The 23,300-nt window shown below is 48.8% G+C and overlaps 1 protein-coding gene across 5 annotated transcripts in view; it reads right to left on the bottom strand.

The window, feature by feature from the left end:
- The window catches only part of FANCD2 (FA complementation group D2), a 2,923,540-nt gene that overhangs the window by 2,572,281 nt on the left and 327,959 nt on the right, over positions 1–23,300 (bottom strand). The gene's annotated exons all lie outside the window — the stretch shown is intronic.

Genomic DNA, 23,300 nt, shown 5'->3' with positions numbered 1-23,300 from the left:
CAGAAGCTCACTGTCTCTCGAGCCCCGGTTCTCTCTAGGTTGGATTATTTCAACAGCATCTTTCTAAATCTACCTGCTTCTACTCTCCGCTCTTTGCAACTCATCCAGAACAGGACTGCAAGACCTGAAAATGAAAGACTTGGCCTAGAGCACTGGGATCGTATTTCGCCAGTCCTAAAATCTCTTTATTGGCTCCCAGTGGCTGCAAGGATTAAATTCAAGACTCTGTACATTGTCCACAAGGCTTTTTGGGGCCTGGGTCCAAAATACCTTCAACTGTCCCTCCGTAAATACCTTCCCTCCTGTGCTCTACGCTCCTCCACCTCGAACACCCTCAGGGTCAGTCGGTTCTCAAAGAAACAAGCTCGGGGTAGATCTCCGTCTTCGGCTGGGGCCTCACTTTGGAACAGCCTCCCTGCCACTCTGAAACTTGAGGAGAACCATCTTTGATTCCGGAAGAACCTCACGACCTTCCTCTTGGCTTCTGCCTACACTCCACCTCTCCCCTGCTGATCTGCTCTGTTTCGGCATTGTGCACCTGGTTACCCTCTGATTCCGGGCCCAGGTACCCGCTCAGCCTGCTACGCACCCGCACTTCCTCGTGGCAACCCCTGCACTAAGGATGGGTCTGCATCTGTAACCCTAGACGCCCCCCCTTTTCTGCACTTATCAGACACCCTCTGTCTGTTGCCTTAAACCTAGCACTTGCCACCTGCTGGCTGCACTACCACTGTTTTTTTTGCTCAGCACTTTCCACTTCTTCGTCTCCCTGAACTTTCGTGTTCTCAATGTCACTGGGCCTAGTAAGATCGTGGTTTTTGTTCTCCCTTGTTACCCTCCCTTGCTTCGTTGCGCTCTTAAACACTTGTGTACGAGCGCAATACAAATAAAAGATCAATAATATCACTATCAATAGTAGTAGCGGGTGACTTTGTCTTGAAGTAATTCTGGCCCTGTGTTGTGGATGGCCCGGTGGGTGATGCACATACCTTTAAAAGGTAGTGTGTCAACCAATAGGGAGCAAATGGAGGACTCTTCGTGTAGGGCTGATGTGTTCTCTGGGAGGTAGGTTAATGAGAGGGCTGCAGCGTTTTAGATTCTTTGCAGTATCCTTAGCGGAAATGCTACTGCGCCTAGGTGAAGGCAGTTTGCGTGGTCCAAGCGGGAGAGGATGATGGAGATGATAGCAGAGAAACAGTGAGGTAGGGGAAGATGCACCTGAGGATGCGCAGGTGAAAGAAACAGGTTCTGTAAACAGAGTGGACTTGCTGGGAGAGGGATAAATCTGTGTCCAGTGTGCATCCAAGGTTTTTCACCAAAGTGGAGGTTGCCGGTGGGTGGGGAGCAACGTTTTCCCGCAGACTAGGATTTCAGTGTGTTAGGGAAAATTCTCATAAATGGCCGATTTCCCTTACCTAATGAGTCCCTCAGCAGCTTTGCTGGATTTCTAGGGTTTATTTATTTCACCTGGTAAGAGTGTGAGCCTTTTTTCCCACTCTTACATGTGTTTTGCTGTGTGTATTTTCACTGTTTATGTGACCTTGGGCACTGGAGCCTCACTTACTCCATGTGCACCACTTTTTTTGGGTGTTACACAGCACCTTCAGTGCAGTGACACAGGGTTGTCTTTTAGACTTCCCCCTGACTCCATTTTTCTGGGGCTGACTACTGTCCCCCAGAAACAGTTAAAATTGCCATTAACTTTATATAGTCACTTTAAACCACAGGCCCAGTACACCCCATTTTACATGGAGTATTGGAAAGGGTTAACTCTTATCCCTTTTTGTCTGTGCCTCTTGGAGCCTTGTTTCGCTCCCTTTACATTAAGACTTGGCTGGCGGCAGTGGTTTCTACCCTAACTTTTCTACCGCGATTATATTATATAAACGCGGTATTGTTTTAGGCTATTATATTAGCCTCGAACTTAAACCCGCTTGAACAAATGCATTTCATTTTTGTTCCGGCTGGGTTTATTCGCCATTTCTTTTTGTTAAAGTCTTTCTCGTGTTTTTCTCTGCGCGCCAAACCGGGGATGACTCCTTTGTTCGCTGGCTTTTCGCGGGCTTCTGCACAGAAGCCCTCCTTAAGGCGCCTGATAGTCTAGGTAGGCAGGATGCGAGGGAGGGATCTTCGGACCCCTGCCATGGGTTTCCTTGGTAACCCTAGTCGCACTCCTGTTTGATTGGCTAAGGGGACTGGCCTTGCCAGGCCAGCCACCCTGCTGTATGATTGCAGCCAAGCTGTATGAATGGGGGGAAAAACTGCATAAAAAGCAGGTCTCCGGGACGGGAAAGAGAGTCGCCACTGGAATGAAAGAACCAACGAGGAACTGGAAGAAGAGGACCCCTACCACGACTGAATCGCCCAGTGAAGCCCTGTTGAAGGTCCGAATCTCCAAATCCAACGACAGAGAAGATCCTCCATGAAACTTCTTCCCTTGAGCTGGTGGGACCAACCAGTTCGCCCAAACTACAAGCCAGGACCCCTCCCCTGGTCAAATTCGCTGTACAGCGCTACAGTGGGCCTGATTGCCAGGAAGGTAGGACCGTGCTTGGGTTTTAAGGAGTGCACCTTTTATTCGTTGTTTTGCGCTGCTGCTGGTTTCTTCCCTGGGTGGCGCAGGACCCTCCAGTCTTCCTACTTCATCGACAGTCGCTTCAGGAATCGTGAGCCTGCAGGAACCACCAGGAACGTCCGCCTCAGCTCCCTCTCAGTTTTAAGGTACTGTGCAAATCCGGTTGTCCGTTTCGTTCAATCGCGGTGAAAGTGTTTGAAATCTTTCTCCAGTCTGAGGGCTTGTCCTTCTCTTCGAACTAACTTTTCTGCCAACCAACCTCGTCCGGAATCTGTGCCACAAACTTTACCACGAACTACACTGAACTGTATTATCTTAAGCAAAAGACTTTTGAACCATTGACTTTGGCCCCAAGCCTTTTCTATCTGATTTTAACCTTGTAGTCTCTCTTGTTCAATTGCCCCGACTACTTACCTGTTGGTTTTGCCTAATTTCTAATAACTTTGTCTTTCCCTCCCTTTTAAATTGCTGGAGTGCCATTTTGCTCCCACTTCATTTTGTGAGCTTAACTTGTCTGGAATTTAAGGGAAGTGGTGTGGTGTATTTATGACTGTGATTTTTAACTTGCTTAGAATATTGAAATGTTATACAACTGTTGAGTAAATAAATATATATTCTTTTATTTAGAAACCTTGAGTCCGTGTTTGCCTGAATCAAAGTAATTGCTGTCCTTTGTGTAACTATTTGTACTGCTCACTTACTCTTGAGATAAGTCTGACTGCGCCGCTTCTGCTAATACTATAACTGTGTAGTACAGGCTTGTACCAAAGGTGAAATTGTACTGTCACTTGTAGTCTAAATTGTGTGTAGTGTTCCCAAACGGTACTGCATATAATTCTGCCTAACACAGAGTTCCCAGGATTGAGGATAAGGTGGTTGGACGCCATCCAGTAGTCAATATCCGAGAGACATGATGACAGATCTGGAAAGTTGGGGACTGGCGATTTTGGGATTTTTTAGGATGATCTGGGTGTCATCTGCATAGTTGTAGCAGGTAAGATTGTGGGAGCGGATGAGTGCAGGCAGGGGGTTTAGATAGCTCTTGAAGAGCAATGGAGATAGGGATGCTCCTTGTGGGACCACTGTTACTGGTCGTAAGGTGGAGGTGAACGGGTGGAGGAGCATGATTTGTGAGCGTTTAAAGATGAAAGAGGAGATCCAAGAGAGGGCTGTGACTTTGATTCCTAAGGACTGTAGCCTGTCTAGGAGGATGGTGTGATCATGGTATCGAAGGCAGCAGAGAGATCATGCATGTGTTCCAATTTAGAGATGATGGCAGAGTGCCTGTCGATAGCGACATTATGGAAGTGTTCTGATAAGGTGTCACATAGGGATTGGGAGATGGGGGGGCAGGGTGGTTTAGAGCAGGCCAGGGAGTTGAATTCGGAGATGATTCTATGCAGTTCCTTGCTCGGGTTCTAAGAGTTTTAAATTCTGTTCCCATAGAATGCTTTCTTGGTTTTTCTGATTTCCAGTCTGCATGCTCTGATTAGACTTGTTAGGGCCGTTTTATTCTGGGTCGTAGGGACGGTTCTCCAGGTCCGTTCCAGGCAGGGCTCAAGGCGATTTGAGGTTGGTTGTGTACCATCTGGGTGTGAGTGCTGATCTCTGAGAGGTCCATTTTGTTGGGGTGAGGGGTGCAAGGGTGTTTGAGAGCCAGAGGTCGAAGAATATGATGGTGGGTGGCCATTCCTGGAGGGATAGTGTTGGGAGGGAGGTGAGGGGGGAAGTTGTCTGGTGGGAAGGCCTCATGCACAATGGGCTCGTAATCATCAGCAAACCAGGTCACTGTGATGAAAAGGACATCTATTGTTTTCCTCTGTGATGAGGTCAAAGATGTGGAATTTGTTTTTGGAGACTGACCTGGCGTTGATGAAGGCGAAAGAGAGTTGATGGGCTGCGTTTTCAAGCGCTGGTCGGGTTGGGAATGGTAGGAGGAGCGGAAGTGGAGGAGGGGGTGGGTGTAGCCGGGGGTTGAGGGAGGGTGTGACCAGGGGTGCGGCAGCTGTTAGGGGAAAAGGTTTGGTCAGGGTGGGTAGGGACAACGGAGTGGGCGGTGGAGGGTGTGGGGAGGCGGCGTGGGGGAGTGGAGGTGGACATGGGGGGATGGGCGAATAGGGCTAGGACCGGGTGGTTTGGGCCCTACAGCGAGGTGGTATGGTTTGGGATCTGGGTTGGAGAACAGGAGAAGCAAGGAGGGGCCTGGGGTGGTCTTGGTTTGGGACTTTCCTTGACGTTTGGACGGCCTATGGGGTGTGGGTGAGAGTGGGAAGGGCTGTGGAGGATGGGGTTTTGGCCAGGGCTGCTCTTGCTGCGCTAAGAAAAGGGAAGCGTTTGATGGGGGTAGGGTTGCTATGTTGTTCGGGCATGGTGAAAGCAGAAGGTACAGGTAAGGATCTAGCGGGGGAAGTCAGGTGGGGGAAGTTGTTTTACCTGGGTCGCTGGGCGGTCCGGAATATTCTGGGGGTCAATGTTTTCTGCTGCCATTCTCCATCTTTCCGCTTGATTGTACCGACCAAGATCTACTTGGAGGGTGCAGAAGGTGGGAGATGGAAGGTGGAAGGCTGCGTTGATGGGCTGTGAGTTCTGGGTGGCTGAGTTAGGGTGTGGTGGGTCTAGTCAGGCATACTGGTGCGCCAGCGTGCGGCTCTGATTTGGCCAGTGTGTGGCATGGTGTCTAACCTGTGGGACGGGTGCATCAGATTATGTGAGTAAGTAGAGGGGGCACGTCCAACTGACGTACAATATTAAATGTGTACTTACCTGGCCTTGGGGGCAACTGGTCAGAGCCGTAGGAGCAGGTTTTGGGGGGGGTGTGCCTAAAAGGGGGTATCGCAGTAGACAGTAAAACGTAGTAGCGCCTAGTTTTGCAACACCTGGATTGCACTAAATGGGCATTCAACAGTAGGCAGTAGTATACAGTGGCATCTAGAATTCTTATTCTGCACTCTTGGTCCTCACTATGATGAGCTTCTGTATGACTTCCACACTTTTGGTACTCTTGCCAAATACTGGGACGATTATGCAGGGCACCCGAGTGACATTCACTCTCGTTATGCCTTGGCAATTCACTGGGACGAGTATGCAGACTCACCAGGGTGTCTAGTGTGTAAAACTATTGTTACCACTGTCCGCCTGTATCCTGGGCAGGTCTCTGGTTTACGTTACAGAATGAAACAGTCCAGAAGTCTCCAGACTACATCAACCAAAACCTGGATGAGAGTCAGTAGGCCAAACAGGTTTCTGCACTAATTATCATCAATTTTCGACACATCAGTGTGCAACCCTTTGTCATTCTGATGTGCTTTTCTTCAATGGCAAAGACAATCTTACTTGATGAGAGGAAATTGAGTGGTGAAAACAAACTATTTTGCTCAGAGACAACAGAGAACACACTGGAGGGCAGAAAGGGGGGCAGAGGTTATTGGGGTTTTGAAACTTGCAATCTGAATCACAAGCCCTTGGGGAAAGAATAAGGATAGATTGGCCCATGTGGTGGGCGAGAAGGAGGAGACAGACAATTATGTGCCATGTTTACTAGGATTTTATTTAAATGATAAAGAAAAATGCCTAACTTTCCTTATGCTAAGGGTTTCCCTACCTAAAGTAACTAAACTAAGGTGCTAGTCATAAGCCGTGAAGTCCAAAGTAAATAGTCGGTCGTCCATCCAAAAAGCTAAGCTACTCTAGCCCTACCAATAAGACAAAATCAACAAAAGACCAGAAGGACTCCCTTCAGCTGGGATGCTTTTCAGCACAATTCTTTTTAATAAGGTATCTTCAAATAGTCTCTGGCTATTCCTCGTAATAGCCTTTTTAGTTTTTTTCCAAGGGATATTCCCATGCCCTTGTAGGGTTGTTCTCTGCACTCTTGTTGGAAAGGAAATGAACCTTTCCCTCCCCCCCTTGGAGCTTTAGAGTGAGGTGAGTCCCGTAGATAGACGTGCGATGTACTAGGGTGGAGAGGGCCGTGCTAAGAAACGCTGCACGTACACAATATTGTACGAATTGTGTATGTATAGACCTAGTGCGCGTATATAAACACCATTTTGAAGTTATGGTAGACCCACTCAGTCCTGCATGGCAGCGCGGTAAACGTAGGCTTGATGGAGACAACCTGCACAGGCCCAAGCACTGATGGTAGAAGAACCTGCGCTACTAATTCCCACAGCATTCCCATTGGGTGTTTTCCAGAGTGGCGAATAAGTCGATCTCTAGGGAACCCCATTCTGCAAAGACATTGAGTAAAATGTCCTCTTGTAGTTGCCACTTGTGCCCTACGGGCAGAGAGAAGTCTCTGCTGAGTATGTCTGCCAGAAGATTGAGTTCCCCTGGAACATGTTGTGAGAGGAGGAACATGTGTTTGAGTGCCCAGATGTTCTGGGACAGTCTGGATAGCCCTAGAGCGTGTGTGCCCCCTTGTTTATTCAAGAAGTGCATGGAAGTTGTACTGGCCGTGGTACTGTCCATGAGGACTAGAACGGTCTTCCCATGGAGGTGTGTCTGGAAAGCATTTAGGGCCTTGACCACTGCTAGCAGTTCCAACAGGTTGATGTGATTGGACGCTACTGCTGGAGACCACACGCGGTGCGCTGTCTGTTGAAGTAGGTGAGCCCCCCCACACCCTGACAGAGATGAGTCTTTGGTAAGAGTGGCCTCTACTGCGGGGGTGGTGAAGGTTTTTTCCTGCAGAAGGTTCTCCCTTGACCACAACTGCAGAGACTGAACAAGGGCTAGACCGTCCCACTGACAGCTGGCATAACACCATTGACTTGAGAGCCACTCTTGCATGGGGCACATGTGCAGATGAGCGTGAGGAACAAGGAAGACGGAAGAAGCCAACATCCCCAGCAGTCGCATGGCTTTGTGTACGGTCACCTGGTAACTGGCTACCTAGTGAGAGGGATCTGGAACAGCATGTTTTTGATCCGCTCGTCCGCGGGGAAGACAAGCCCATCTTCTGTCCAAATTAGATCGCCCAGAAACTGTTTGACTTGGCTGTCCTAGTGGGTGTCCTCTTTCATGAACCTGAGGTACTTTCTGTACACTGGCAACATTGAAATATGAAAGCATGCATCTTTCATGTCCAATGTGGCCATGTAATCCCCCTTTAGCAACAGTGGGATTACCTCCTGAAGGGTTGACATCCGGAACTTTAGAAATTTGACATACTTGTTCGCAGGTCTAAAACAGGGTGCATGATGAGATCCCTTTTGGGTACAAGGAAGTAACCATTATTATTATTACTACACCGAATAAATACCCTTGTTTACCTGGAGAAGAGGGATGACTTCGATGGCGCCCTTTTCCAGCAGGACCTGAACCTCTTCCAGCAGGATGCGCAGGCGACAGGTGTCTGCTCCTTGGTGGGTGGTAGCGAGGTGGTCGGAGAAACTCGATGCAGTACCCGTGGGCAACTGTCTTTAGTAGCCTCTGATGTGATCCCCTGCCAAGCGTGGATAAATGGTGACAGGCGAACCCTACCCGGGGAAGCGTGAGAGACCTGTACCCGCAAGCCACTTGGAGGTGGAGGCCGGGGAGCCTCTTAGAGCAGAGTTTCTACCTCTGCTCGTGGAGGCCAGGGAGCCTCTTAGAGCAAAGTTTCTACCTCTGCCCTTGCCCCTACAAGAGCCTCTTTGCTGATATTGAAAGTTGCCAGAGGAGCCCTGACCAGAGGACCGGAGGACCGGAAGGCACCCCCGAGCCATATTGACCTTGGGGTGAGCGGGAGAAGGATTGGCCGCCAAAGGACAGGCAACCTTTGGTGACGCCACGCTGGTTAAAGGGTTTAACCGTAATCTGGCTAAGTGACTTTAAAGTCGCATGCTCCTTTTTTGCTGTTTCCAGGGCGTCAAACACCTTCCCGAATAGGTTGGATTCCTGCACAGGCTTGTTAATTAAGGAGGCTTGTGTTTCGGGTTTCAAATCAGAGTTTTTCAACCAGGCATGCCGATTAAGTAGGGTTCCTTGCGCAAGTGTGCATCCAGCAGTTTCGACAGAGTCCAGAGTGTTTTTCCGGATATTCTGGGTTACTTGTCTGCCTTCAGCCACCACGCCAGCAGGCGTGATCAGATAGGCTCTGGAACTTCCTGAAGGCCATCCTGTACTAGGCCCCACTGAACATCACTGTAGCTCGCAAGGAGCGTGGTGTTGTTGGCTACCCTTGTGGAATAGGCTGCAGTGCCGGTGACACGCTTTCCTAGGGTGTAATGTTTTTTGCAGTCCTTGGGCCTCATTACGACCCAGGCGGTAAGGGGTTAACAGCGCCGTAAAAGGTGTCGGCGCCGTTAAACCCTTACCGCCTAATTACGAGGTCCCTTGGCGGGTCCCGACCTTAACGGCTGGTTTGACCAGCCGTTAAGGAAGGAACCCGCAAAGGGACTTCGAGGTAATTACGGTACCGCAACTTGTGGTACCGTAATTACCGCCTTCCCCATTCCCATTGAGCCCTATGGGGGCAAAAATGGGAATGGGGAAGGGGGAAGGGCCAATGGTGTATGGGGAATTACCGCCCCGCCAACCTTGGAATGGGGCGGTAATTCCGCCATTCACCATGGCGGAGTTGGTAAAATACCGACAGCAACCATGGCGCTACTAGCACCATGGTTACCGCCTGGGTCGTAATGAGGCCCCTTGTCTGGAGGGGATTCAGCCGAGGACAGTGGTACCCCTGCCCGTTTGCGAGTGGTTGTTACGACTAAGGAGTCCGGTGTGGCGTGACCCCTAATGTAGAGGGGATCAGAGGGGGTTGGGCGAAACAATTTCTCCACACGGGTATTAACTGCCTGTATAAGGGACTGGGACAGTAAAGAAGGAGCCAGGCGTCTTAATAGAATTTAATAAGGGAATGGCTTGGCTAACCAGAGTCTTTTCCTTGAGGATGTCCTCCACGAAGTCCGAGTCAGGGGTGGCTTTGTGCGGAGCAATTATAAAATGGTTGGCTGATCTTTACAAGAGCGAGTTGAACAGCATTTGGTTGTCAACTGGAGACAAATCTTTCTGCAGAAGAGTAGTAGGGGGAACCACACAGATGACGTCTGGTCAGTAGTATGTGGTGGTGTGTGTCACGAGCTCTGGTCCTCCGCCTCATTCCAGGCTGGGTCTCGATAGACTGGGTCTTGGTCATAAAGGTTAAAACCTTCATAAGAAACATCCTGGGATGGGTTCTCTGGGTCGTCCCCAAAGATATTATCATGGTGTTCCTGTGGTTCCTCCAAAGAAGGAAACTGGGCACCAGGGGAGGGATGTTTCTGAGATTTTGGAGGGGGTGGGGCATGCATCTGCTTCCCTATGTCCCTTCATGGCTCTGTCATACAGGTCTGAACAGATGATGAACTCAGCCAGCTTAGCCATACACTCTTCAAACCTCTCCCTAGTCCATTTTGAGGAAGCTGAAGGGTCAGGAGGTGGGAAGGGCTGCTAGAAGGGGGTGCACCATTATGTGAAGCCTCAGAAAGAGGCTGGGGGGCCTCAGAATAGTCCTCTTGGAATAGGGGGTGGGGGGTCTCTTAAGAGTCCCCAGCCATCAAAATATGAAAACTGCGTGAAGCTTCGAAAGCTGTATGGACGGCGTAGACGGTTTCGGCGCACTGCCGCAGTGAGCGACACCACCGAGTCCCTTCGGCGTTCGAGCACCTTTGGACGGCAGGTCAACAGTAGAGGGAGTTTTAAGAGAATAACCCATTACAGAGGAAGGTTTATGCCCATTTATATGGTGCAGTTGCGGGGAGGGTCGGTGAAACGCCAAGTTTTCGGAAAACAGACGAAATTTTGGCAGGCCTACGGGCGTTGAGGTCTTCTTCGACTATCCCGTCGATGAGGCCTTATGGGATGTGTGCATAAGTACACGTGGTGCGTGGGTGCCCTTGTCGCTGGGGTGTGACTTCCTCATGAAAGTGCCGGCGGCATGCCTATCAGGGCCGGGAACGGGCACATGGGAGTGCAAAGGCTCTGCGGAAAAGGTCGATGGCTTCCAAATCGAAGCCATGGCTGCCGACAGATTCCTCGTCTGAAGCACTGGCGCCGGAAAGGTTTTGGCCTGCATAGCATAGGCCGCCCACCGCTTAGTTTGCCTGTCTTTCACCGTCTTAGGCCAAAAGAGTTTACAGGCCTTACACAAGCGCTCGTCGTGGTCCCGAGGAAGACACTTGTTGCATTGGCGATGGGTGTCTATCCAGGGAAATTTGCTGTTACAAGACGGGCAGAATTTAAAAGGAGTCCTCTACATAGCAGAGGTTAGCGGCAGCCAGACGGAGAAGAGAAAGAGAGGGGTGAAAGAAATGCTTTCTCAAAGAGAAAAAAAGAAAACAGGGCCCGCTCTCCCTACTGTAATGGGCAGGGCTGAGGGTCAAGGCTACGCGGTCAACAGTCACGAGCAGTTGTAGATGTAGGGGTCGGCAGCAGGAAAACCATGATGCAGCCATCGAGATGGTGTTCAAAATTGACTAAACGACCTTAGACCGTTAGAATATATTTTGTAACAAACTTTTACGAGCTCTGCATAAGCGACCAACTAGGTTGGCAGAAAAAAACAATCTGGTGGGACCTCGACGCATGAGGGATTTTGGGTACACTACACGCCACGTTAGGGATAGTGTTACAGTCATGCTCATGTCAACTTCCCTTTCAATATTCGAAAAAAAGGATGCAATACTCTGCGATCACCACTATATGTTGGACTATATGCACAGCATGTGATTTTAAGCAGATCGCATCAGAAGAAAAATGTACTTACCCCTGGTAACATTCTTTCGACTAGATGTTCCTCCAACGTATTCATCATCTTTGACATGTAGGGTCCACAGCTCGGTTGCTTTGGAACATTTTTGGCAGAGGGCGCCCTGCGTCGATGGCATTGGGTCAATGTCCCTTGAAGGTCTCTGTAGAGGGAGACGTTATCGGATGTTATAAGTAGCATGCACAGCGCCGTTGCCTCAGTTCTGGTTTTTTCACCCACCTCGTGTAGCAGAAGTGGCCATAAATCGGGCCTGACCGTACTCAGCCGTGTTGGAACGAAAGCTGTAATAGCATGGGAAATTCTACAGAGGGGCAAGTTGGGAGGGTGATGAGGAATACGTTGGAGGAACATCCAGTCAAAAGAACGTTACATGGGGTAAGTAACTTGTTCTTTGAATGGACTGTGTCCTCCAATGTATTCTTCATCTTTGACAGACTCCCACAGCAGTATCCATGCTTGGAAGAGGGTGAAGAATTTTGTACCTTAGAATTTAAAGGGCAGAGTAAAGCACTGCCATACCAAACGCCACATCCTGAGCATGGGAAGTATCCAGGGAGTAATGCCTAGCAAACGTGTGTATGGAAGACCACTTTGCAGCATCACAGATGTTTTTGATAGGGAGACCCCTTTGTAGGGCTGTCGACGTAGCCATGCCTCTGATGGAATGAGCAGGTAAGCCCTCAGGAGGTTCCTTGCCCGCCAATCTATAGCACTCCGCAATAGTGGAATACACTAAAAGGTGGCTTAGAGACAGTGCCTGCAATTCGCTCACTCTACGGGCAGATGTAATAGCGACCGACAGAATAGTCTTAAAGGTCAACAACCTTAACGAACATGAGTGCAAAAGTTCAAATGGAGCACCCATCAGAAACACGAAGACCAAGTCAAAGTCCCAAACCGGAACCTGAAACGTTGATGGCGGGAAAACATTTGTGATCCCTTTTAGAAACTGGTTAACCAGTGGAATCATAAAATAAGAACATTATTCTGACGAGCGCTTAAAGATCGAAAGCGCCGCTAAGTAACCTTTAATGGTTCCCACCTGAAGACCCTTGTGTGCTAAAGAAAGCAAAAAGGATAGAACATCTGGAGTTGAAAATTGAAAAGGATTAACATTATTTGCCCTGCTCGCAGAACTTATTCCAACGGCAACGGTACAGAGACTTTGTTGCCGGCAGTCTGGCCAAAAGCAACACCTCCATTACATCATCTGAGAGGTCTCAATCCTTGTATCTCAACCTTTCAGAAACCATGCGTGAAGGTTGAGAGTTTTGACCTCTGGATATAGATCCTGACCTTCCTCTCTTGAGAGAAGATCCTCTCTTTGGGGAATACTCATCAGAGGACAGATGGATGTGTCCAGAAGGTCCGGGTACCACGATCTCCTGGCCCAATCCGGAGCAATGAGGATCATGAGGGTCCCAAACAGTTTCAACCTCCCGAGAAATAGGGGGGTGACGGGTACAGGAGGAAACCATGCTAGCCTGATTGCCTGCAGCTCCAAAAGATTGTTGTGTAGTCTGGACTCCGATGGAGACTCAAGACCGCCGACGGTCAAACCGTTGGCATGAGCTCCCCACCCTGTGAGGGAAGCGTCCGTCACTACAGTTATCTCCGGTCATGGTTTCCAAAAAGGCTTGCCCTTCTTAAGAATTTCCTCGCAGGCCCACCACAGACGATCCTGCGAGACCCTGCCTGGAATCTGAAGGCGATCCGACATCCTGCATGAGAACTGGGACCGCTGAGTCCTGAGAGCCCATTGAAGAGACCTCATTCTCAGACGGGCCTGTGGCACCAGAAAAAAGGCAGGATGCCATGAGGCCGAGCAACCTCAAGAATTCAAAGGCCGGAAGACTCTGGGCACTCTGAAATTTGGATACCATCTGGAGAATGTCTTGAGCCATCACCTTGGGCGGCGAGCACCCCCAAGGATGTGTCCAAAACAACCCCGATGTACTGGAACTATTGGGAATGTGTCATGTGGGACTTCTTGAAATTGAGGGAGAAGCCCAGCCTGTGAAGGGAGTGGCAGTTAACGTTGAGATGAGCCAAGGCTTTTTCGGGAGAACTCGCCCTGATCACCAATCGTCTGGATAGGGGTAGACGTGAATCCCCCCCCCCCTTGAGATGCGCTGCCACAACCACCATCAGTTTGGGGAATACCCTTAGGCAGAGGTCAATCCGAATGGCAGGACTCGAAACTGATGGTGCGAGCCACCAACGGCGAACCTCAGGTATTTCCTGTGCTTGAGATGAATCGGCACATGAAAATAAGCATCCTGAAGGTCCGATGACACTAAGAAGTCTTGGAGTTGGAGGGCCTGAAGGATCTGAGAAAGAGTTACCATCTTGAACTTGTCCTTCCTGAGGAACTTGTTCAAATTTCTCAAGTCCAAGATGGGTCTCAGCCCCCCGTCCTTTTTGGGACTAAAAAAATAAGGGGAGCACCATCCCTTGTTACGCTCCGCCACAGGCACTGTTTCTATAGCACCTTTCTCTAGCAGGCTTAATATTTCCTGCACAAGGAGCGGGTCTGGTGTACTTCCGGTGGATTGGTGTGAGGCTTCTGTAGACAAGGAAGGCAGTACCCATCTGCTATTGTTTCCAGAGCCCAAGCATCCGAAGTATGCTCGCCATTCTACTAGATGCTGAGACAGCCTGCCCCCCACAGGTGAGCTGTGACAGAAGGCCTCAGAGCGACTTTGAAGCGGCAGTAGCAAAGCCTGATGGCAAAGAGGCAGCTGCTTCAGCAGGCTTGGTACTTTTACCTCGTCCACCACGAGGAAACTTACGTTGGCCACTTTGACCGGCCATTCCTCTCGCCCTTCCAAATGCGGAGTAGTAGCGAAAAGCCTTGCTGCCAAACAGATGAGACCTTCAAATGGCATGTTCAGAAGTCTAGCCTGCACATCCGGTGCAAAAACCGACATCTGCAACCACGCAAATCTACGTATCACGGTGCTCGTAGCCATGGACCTGCTGACACTGTTTGCAACATCCAACCCAGACTCTGGGGATTCACACATGGTTTCCTTGCCGTCCCTAACAATAGCCAGGAATCCCTCCTTTTCTTCCCCTTCGGGAATATGCTCAGCCGCCATAGATCTGCACTCCCACAGAGTGTACGAAAATCTTGCCAAGACACTAGTATAGTTGGCTGATTTCAGTGCTATGCTGCCAGTTGAAACTACCTTGCACGGCCATCCATCCACGCGCTTATCCTCCCTATCTGCAGGGATGGTAGGGTATGCAGCCTGTTTCGAGGTAGCCGTGGCTGCCCAAACCACCAGAATCTCAGGAGTGGGATGAGAAGACAGATTGCCGGGGTTGCTACTGGAGGGGCCGTATTTCTGTGGCAGAGACTTGTACATCGCTGGATTAGTCTTCAGAGTTTCCCAATTTCTGGCCACCCTGTTCTGCAGAGCCACATGAAATGGCTCTAGCGGATCCGTAGGGGGACCCTGATCCAAAATGTCTGAGATCATCCTGGTCATAATAAGCAGTAGGTCTAGACCAGCCCAAATACTCCACAACTCTCGACATAAGTCGCCTGTAAGAAGAGTTGGCATGCTCCCCTGGGTCCGGCTTGCCAAACTCCAGCTTTGGAGAAGTGTCTATACCACTTGCATTATGCAAGGTATCACAAAGATCCTGCATTCTACTCTCCTCCGAGATGAGGCATTCTGGCACATTAGGGGTCCCAAACTGGAGACCAAAAAGAACCTCACCCTCATCAGACTGTTGTTCCTCCTCAAACATTGAGTTGAGGGACTTAAAAAAAGTCTTTGTTTGGCAGAGGAGTAAACCTTTTCTCAGGTATAACAGTCAGAGGCTTCAAAGGCATCGACTTCGACACTGACTTTTTAGGAGGTTCCACCGGCACCAGGGGCACCGCTGGCAAAAGTGGCACAGACTGCGCCGATGGCATCGACAACGGTGCTTAAGGCATTGAGGGCCTGACCGGGGTGGAGGACCCGACAGGCACCATCGACTGGCATGGCACAGATGGCGTCGAAGGCATCGACGGCTTCGACGGTTTGGACGGTTTCAATGGAGACGAAGACCGTTCTTCCCGTCTCGATCGATCCTTTGATACCTTTTCCGGACTAGGCCTCGAAGGCTCCCGATGAGGATTATGCTGTTTACCCGGGCCCGAAGGCGCACGAGTATCCGGCCAAGACGTTTCCCTGCCGACTTCAACAAAAGGCACAGACGGGGCCTTGCCCTGCTTTTCAAAATTCGGCGGTGCCTTCTCCTCGAGCGCTTCGACAAGGACGAGGACTGGCAGGAACCACTCCTGGACCTTGAACGCTTGGCCTCTCAACTCATCGGTCGAAGGCCCAGCAGGTCGGCACTTATGGGGCATGGAAACCTTGCCTACCTTGAGCTTCCCCTTTCGTTCTTGCAAGGCCTTTCCAGTCATCGACTGGCACTTGGAGCACATATCCGTGTCATGACCCTCACAGAGGCACCACAGGCAGACACGATGCAGATCCGTGATCGTTATCTTGTAGCCGCAGTCCCGGCATTACTTGAATCCGGACCGAGGGCTCGTCGGAGTGGAAGACGAAGACTTATCAATGAACTTCAACAGCAAACACTATAGAACGACGAGGTGCCGAGTTTCAGGAAGCAAACACGCTTGCGGAAATAACGGAACTGAGGCAACAGCCGCTGTGCGTGTTACTTATAACATCCTATGATGTCATCCTCGACGGAGGCCTTCAAGGGACAAAGACCCAACGCCATCGACTCAGGGCGCCCTCTGCCGAAAGATTTCCAAAGCAGCCGAGCTGTGGACACTACATGTCAAAGATGAGGAATATGTTGGAGGATGCAATCCATTCGAAATATATATCCTTTATATAAATATAAGTGTAAGTGCTTCTTTGTTGTGCCCGTCTAAGATTCAGAGTACTTACCTACAGCTCACATCTTCCTCTTAAAATAAGCCTGACTGCTCTGCCACACTACCAAGAACCTGAGCTAGTACAGACTGATACTAAGAGTTGGGGATCTACAAAACACTGGGGTAGCTTACTAAAGTCTTACTGCCAGTAGGACTTTAGTAAAACTCCCCTAACACCAGGAATGATAGGAGGGAGATACCAAATATAATACACCTCCATAGAAAATAGAGTTTCACCATGCACCGTGGTTAGCATGGACACAAACATGACATTTGAACTGGTTGTCTGGAAGAACCTGGAATATTCCATGCACTAGTACAACTTCAGATCTCTCTTTCTCACATTGTTTTGTGACTCATATGTTTGCTCTACAGTGGGCCTCCCAGTTAATGACTTGTTCTTGGAATCCATCTCCCTCTACAAAGGGGTAGGTGGCAAGGGTGACCTCTAATGCACCACTAGCTCAACATAGCAATAGAGCCCTTGGCCATAGTGATCCGCTATCATGAGGGTAGCATAGGTTTGAATTATAAGGAAGCCACTTATTCAGTGTAAAACATTCAAGTTCAATTCAAGTTCAAAGGTACTTGCCAACCATAAAACCTCAATTCTACACAAGCAGACAGCACACCCTTTCATACTCAGTCACATTATCACTAGCTAGTGCAAATTTTGAGGAAGAAGGGATACCTAATCTACTCCCCTCCTACCTCTTCAGGCATAGTAGCTCTGTTCCCCCTCTAGCACTTCTGACACTAATGTTAAAGACTTCAGTCTATTTCTCCCTATTCCTTGTCTGTTAGGGCTCCTGAATTACCTCTACTAGAACCACTCCACTCCACTCCCTCCTTCTCCAGATTGTATCAAAACTCCCCCAACCTCTATACAACTCTCTCTCTTTTTCTAATGGTCCGATTTCTCTACTTCCTAACAACTCTTCTTCTCTAGATGACGGCTCGCCTTCGCTATGTAAGCGACTAACTTCCTTATATCACTCCAATGTCCAATTGTCTGTCCAGGATGACAATCCATCTTCCCCCAATCTACTCTAGTCCCTCTCTTCAACTTACAGCCCTCTCCTCCTGCTCCCCTCTGAATTACTTGCAGGAAGAAGTGTGGTGAAAGGCAATTCTGGCCCAGGAGAAGAAACCACCATCGCTAGAGGGTGAGAATATCTAAGGTCAACTATCCTTCCAAGCAAGAGGGAAGACGTTCTTGTTGGTAGGAGTGAAAAGAATAGAAAAAGGAGGTATAGCCCTGTCATGGGTATCAGGCAGGTAGTTGGGGCAAGCTGGGTGGAGGCTTAGCAGGCCTGGCATAGGCACACAAAGAACCCATAACAAATCCCTCCTTTCATTCCTTCCTAGTGTTTGTAGTAACTTCCTGGTTACCACTTCCTGTTGCCAAACAGGAAGTGTATGCATGAGCTCTCTAGTGTTTGGGTGTGGCTGGCTATATAAGCCACACCCAAGATTTTTCCAGTGCCTCGTGTTGCTTACTGTGAGCTGTATTGGCAACACACTTGCTGTGCTCTGCATCAGCCAGCATCTGCTTACCTGCTCCGGATCATCCTGTTTCTGTTTAACTGCTCCGGATCATCCTGCTTCTGCTTACCTGCTCCGGATCATTCTGCTTCAGCTTACTTGGGTCTTACTCCACGCTGCAGCTATCTCCAGTCAAGAGTGGACTTCTACACCTGCACCTGTAAGAACAAAGAAGAACTGCATTAACACGTGCACATCAGTAACGCTGCGCATACTCACCGAACTTTCCTGCGACGCTTGAATCCAGGTTTATTGTACGAGCGCACAAACCCCTGTAAAATAAAGAAGAGCCATTATTAATTGCGCACGCCCCAATAATGCGGACACTTCTTTCACTGCGCTCTCTCTCTCTCTACGCGGTGCATACTTACCAAAAACCTCCGTGCAAACTTACCTAACCACCAAGTCTCCAGTAGCGCTGAACCCGGACTCGAGGCGCTAATATCACATAATTTCTCCTGCAAGGGAAAGGGAGAGACATTACCAGGCATGCTCGAATTGAAGGCGCGACGTTTACTTGAGGGAAGGACTTTCTAGCCAGTGGCGCCTTGAATTCTCGGCCTCGCTGTGAAGGCATAAAACAGCGTTTGGCATCTGAACTCTGCCTACAGACATTGGCACCAATCACATGAGTGAATCCCGCCCCTGCAAATGCAGGATGGAGTGCACACCCTACTAAAGATCAAGGTAAGCCCATATGGGGACATCACAGCACACAGTAAAGAGAAGGGAAGGGCCCAGGGGAATCGGGTGAATTCAGGTCTGAGTGTACACCTTGTATTTGACAGGTATTCCTCCGGGTGAAAAAGGGGAAGTGAAGACTCGGGGTCAAGGGAGGCTCGTCCATCGCTCCTGCAGAGACACAGGTGAGTGTGACAGCCCTAGGACTGAGACTGTAAAGGATCTATTAGGAAGATCTGTATTTCCATGATTGGGCTATTGAGAACCTGCGAGGCCCCTTCCTAACATGTTGCCAAAGTGACCCTTATTTGTAGTTGGATCCCCTTTGGAACAATACAGGCTTTACTCACAATATCCAGAGAAAGTCAGGGTACAGTATAATGATCAAATCAGTCAAGTGCTTTTCCCCTTAGTAGTTTCAGCAGAACATCTGCCTGTACACTCAATCCTGTCACCCTTGCTTAGATATCCAATATCACCTTATCTCACCAAACCTTCTCCTCCATTTGTGACTTGGTGCAGTTCATTTTCTCTTCTGGCATCCAGTTAATATAAAGTGCGTTGCCTCAATCTAGGCTCTGGAACTCCTCAAGGCTGGTGTCAGGTCTTTGGGCCATGCTTCCTGGACCGCCTCTTAGAGAGACCACGCAGGTAACGCTGCCTAGAGAAGACCACACTGCAACAGGATGAGGGCTGGCAGTGCGTGCAGCGGGACAAATGGAGAGCTGTTTATTTGGGCCAAACAGGCTGGGGGAGAGGTGGACATGAGAAAGGGAAAGGAAAGAAGGTGAGAGGAGTGGCATCACCATGAGGGTTTTGGGTGGGGGGAGAACACAGAGGAAAAGACGTGGTGGGAGAGGCCGGTGGGTGTATAGTATGAGGGTTGGAGTGGGTGATACCCCCACTCCAAGGTGGCCAAAAAAAAATGCAACGGACGGGATAACATAGAACCTCAAGGCCATTTCTTATACAGAATTTTAAAGAACCTTTCATACCTCAATATAACCACATTTCCTACCAGATACGTTACGTATGACATGCTTAAAATGCCATGTGAGCCCTGCCTTGACTTAACAGTATATCTGTGTTTGATGCCAACAAAATAAAAAATACAACATATATGTGCATTAAAAAAGGAACATTTTCCATCTAACCTTTGCAATCTTTGAGAAATGTGGCACACACCTTTCAGTTAACCACATCCGCTGAGCACAGTAGACCTTGCTGCTTTCAGAGATGCAGATTATCGATCCTTCTCAACCCTTCAGATCCTGTAATAAACCTTCCCCTCAATCCCATCTGCCATCTGTAAAGTTACTGGGAGCTGTGCCGTCTCCATCTGACCCATAGCCCTGACTTCTGGGACCCGGAAGTAATCAGAATTCCTGCCGGGGCAAAGCCCTGGTGAAGTCCGGATAAGTCGCTGTACTGATTGATGTCTGCAGTGCAGCATGAGAGTGCCTCCACCAACCTGCCTCTGTGTCTGTACTTACTGGTTCCTCTGCTCAGAGCCTGGGAGCTGCTGCTCGGCTCATAGCCCGTAACTGCCTTGCAGTGCCATCTGCCATCTGTAATGGTGCTGGGAGCTGTGCCGCCTGCATCTGGCCCCTCCCCTGACTTCTGAGACCTGGAAGGAATAAGAACTCCTGCCGGGGCGAAGCCTGGATAAGTCGCTGCTCTGCTGTCTGCAGATGGCCGTTGCATGGCTTTTCTTTCCATCCTTATCCCTCTTTGCCAAAGTCATGCTGCCCATTTGTAACATCTGGCAGTACTCGCCCTACGATACATCCATCCTATTGCCCACTATCCCTGGACATTCACTCACTTTTTCACCTGCTCCATCTATGTTGGGTAGTTCATTTCTGGTTTCGATCGTGGCGCTTGCTTTTACATTTCGCACATGTTTTTTCCTTGCTCTCATTTTCTGGCTCCCTGTTCTGACCTTTATGGCGTCTCCAGTTCCTTTGTACTATTCATCTCACCCTTTTCCCACATCTATCTTCTCTGAATTTATCCAATCTTTCTTGCCCTTCTTGTCTGCATCATCCCTCTCCCATTAACTCAGCCCTCTGGAATACACGTTCTCATCCAAAGAAAACACACTCGGTTCTTGATATGATTTTGCGACTCAATTTACACTTCTTGGGCTTCACTGAGACCTGGATCTCACCATTTAAGACTGCTACACCTACTGCTTTTAGCACTTCGTCCACGGCCTTTACACATACCCCTTGTCCTTCTAGTCGAGGGGGAGGGGTTTGTATCTTCAATCACTCCTCTTTCTCGCTTACTGTTTCCCCTCCTGACTTACGTGTGTTCTCTTCTTTTGAGCATCAATACTCGCTCTTCAAAGGTCCCTTTTCTGTGGCCCTGCTATATCGCCCTCCTAGCCTCATCACTTCCTTTTGTGAGGATCTTGACTCCATTCTATTACCTCTTGATCCCCCTTTTCTACTTCTTGGTGATTTCAATCTCCATCTCTCTACAACTCATTCCTCTGTTCCACTTATCTCTATTCTTGACTCTTATAAACTGTCATCTGTCCCCTCTCCCATATTACTGGCTATTCTCTCGATCTAATTTTCTCGTCCCAGCTTTCTCATCACCTCTGTTGCTACTCTTCCTATTTATTCCTCAGACCACTATATTCTCTCCTTTTCTATCATTCCTTCTTACTATCCATCAGTCCGCTCCTCTACTAAGTTCTTCCTCCGGCGCAATCTTCGTGCCTTTGATTCTTCTCGGTTATCCTCCACATGTACATCTTTTTTGCCCTGCCTATCTGACTTTGCTCATCTTCCTGCTGAATCTACTACTGCCTCCCTTTTTTCTTCTCCATCTACGTCTCGCGATTGTCTCTACCCTGGTACTCCGTTACATCCTACTCAGAAGCCTCCTCAACCTTGGCTCACTCAACAACTTCGTTACCATTGTAGCAGTCTCTGTCATGCCGAACGTTGCTGGCGCATATCTTTTGTGGACTCAGACTCTGCTATTCTTTCTTCTACTCACTCTGCATTTGATACTGCTCTTCTCTCTGACAAAAAAGTCTTACTACTCGATCTTCTCCACTGCTGCTCTTTACATCCTCGCCGACTTTTCCAAACACTAGTTCGTATTCTTTCCCCATCGTCGCCTGAATCTGCTCTTCTTCTCTCTCAGCCCACAATCTGGATCAGTATTTATCCTCCAAAGTCGCATTTCGCTGTAATAATATCCTGTCCACTTCTAGTTATTCCTCCTCACCATCTTCGCCTGCGGCTTCTCTATCCACCTTCACCCCTCTTTCTGACTCTCACACAGTTGTCCTCCTGGTCAAGACTCACTCTACCTCGGCTCCTCTTGATCCTCTTCCATCTCCTCGTCTTCTCCCCTTTCTTACTACCCTGTTTAATACCTCTCTTCTGAATGCTGTTTTTCCCTCTTTAAACATGCCACCATTCTTCCTATTCTTAAAGAAAAAACTCCTTGAACCCTTCTCTTCCTTCGAACTTTCACCCCATTTCTCTCCTTCATTATCTAAGCTCCTTGAGCGTGTAGCTTACTCTCACATTTCATCGTTCATCTCCTCCAACTCACTTCTTCCCTACTTTCAATCTGGTTTTCGCCCCCATCACTCTACAAAAAACACTCTTCTCTGTTTGCGATCCTCTTCTTTCGGCTTGCTATGCCAAACATTAGTCTATTCTAATTCTCCTAGATCTATCAGCAGTCTTTGATACTGTTGACTACTATCTTCTTCTCTCCTCCCAGTCTTCCTTGGGTTTTCCTGGTCCTGTACTTGCCTGATCGCACTTACTCGGTTTCCATTGCAGGTAATGCTTCTCCCTCCTTTCCCCTCTCCCATGGGATCCCCCAAGGCTCTGTATTTGGACCCCTTCTTTTCTCACTTTCCACACAACCTCTTGCTGTGATTATCTCGTGATTTGGTCTTTCAAACCACCTCTACACTGATGACAACTCTTTCTACCCTTCTACCCTCTTACTCTTCTCAGATCCACGCTACCGTTTCAACCTGTCTGTTGAACCTATCATTCCTGGATGGCTGAACACTACCTGGTACTCAATTCTATTTTTTTCCGCTTCAGCTATTCCTCTCCTTCTTCCATTTTTTTCCTCCCTCTCTTACCTATCTCCTCTACTGCTCGTAATCTTTGTGTTCACTTTGACTCTTCCCTTTACTTTTCTTCTCATATCTCCTCACTTTCCCGCTCCTGTAGAGCCCACCTCTTCAATATTTGTAAAGCATGTCCTTTTCTAACTTTCACTGCTCCCAAACTTCTAATCTCCTCTTATTTTCTCTCTACACTTCTTTCGTTTCTCCTGGATCTTTGGTCTTCCTGCCTCCCACTAATCCCCACTCTATTCTATCTATAATTCCTCCGTTTGTCTCTTGTTTTCTCTCTACCAAGTAAATCTGTCTCCATTGCCCTTTCTTCTGTCCGCTGGCTCCCTTTTCATACTCTTCTTAAATGTATCTTTCTATGTCTAGTCTTCAAATCTCTCCATAATCTTTCTCCTCCCCATCTCTCTTCGCTGCTTTCTATCGATTCCCCATCTCGCTCTCTGCGCTCGTAGTCCCTGTTTGTCATTACTGTCCGTCGCCCCATGCCCAGTCCTGTTTCCGCTCATTTACTCTCCTAGCTCCTCTCCATTGGAATATGCTCTCGCTGGCTCTTCGCTCTCTTTCCTCTTACCCTCTCTATCGTACGCATCTCAAAGAACATTTTCTTTCCTCATGATGACTTGATTGGATTTCCCATACTGATTTCATTTACCGTTTTTATTGTGCAGCGCTTTGGTGTAATGCGCTGTATGTAAATACAAATAAAATACAAAATAAACATCCGACA

The sequence above is a fragment of the Ambystoma mexicanum genome, chromosome 2p, assembly GCF_040938575.1.
Source record: "Ambystoma mexicanum isolate Mex_15411 chromosome 2p, UKY_AmexF1_1, whole genome shotgun sequence".
Classification (NCBI taxonomy): Eukaryota; Metazoa; Chordata; class Amphibia; order Caudata; family Ambystomatidae; genus Ambystoma; species Ambystoma mexicanum.
This window is presented reverse-complemented; position numbering and strand designations above follow the sequence as displayed.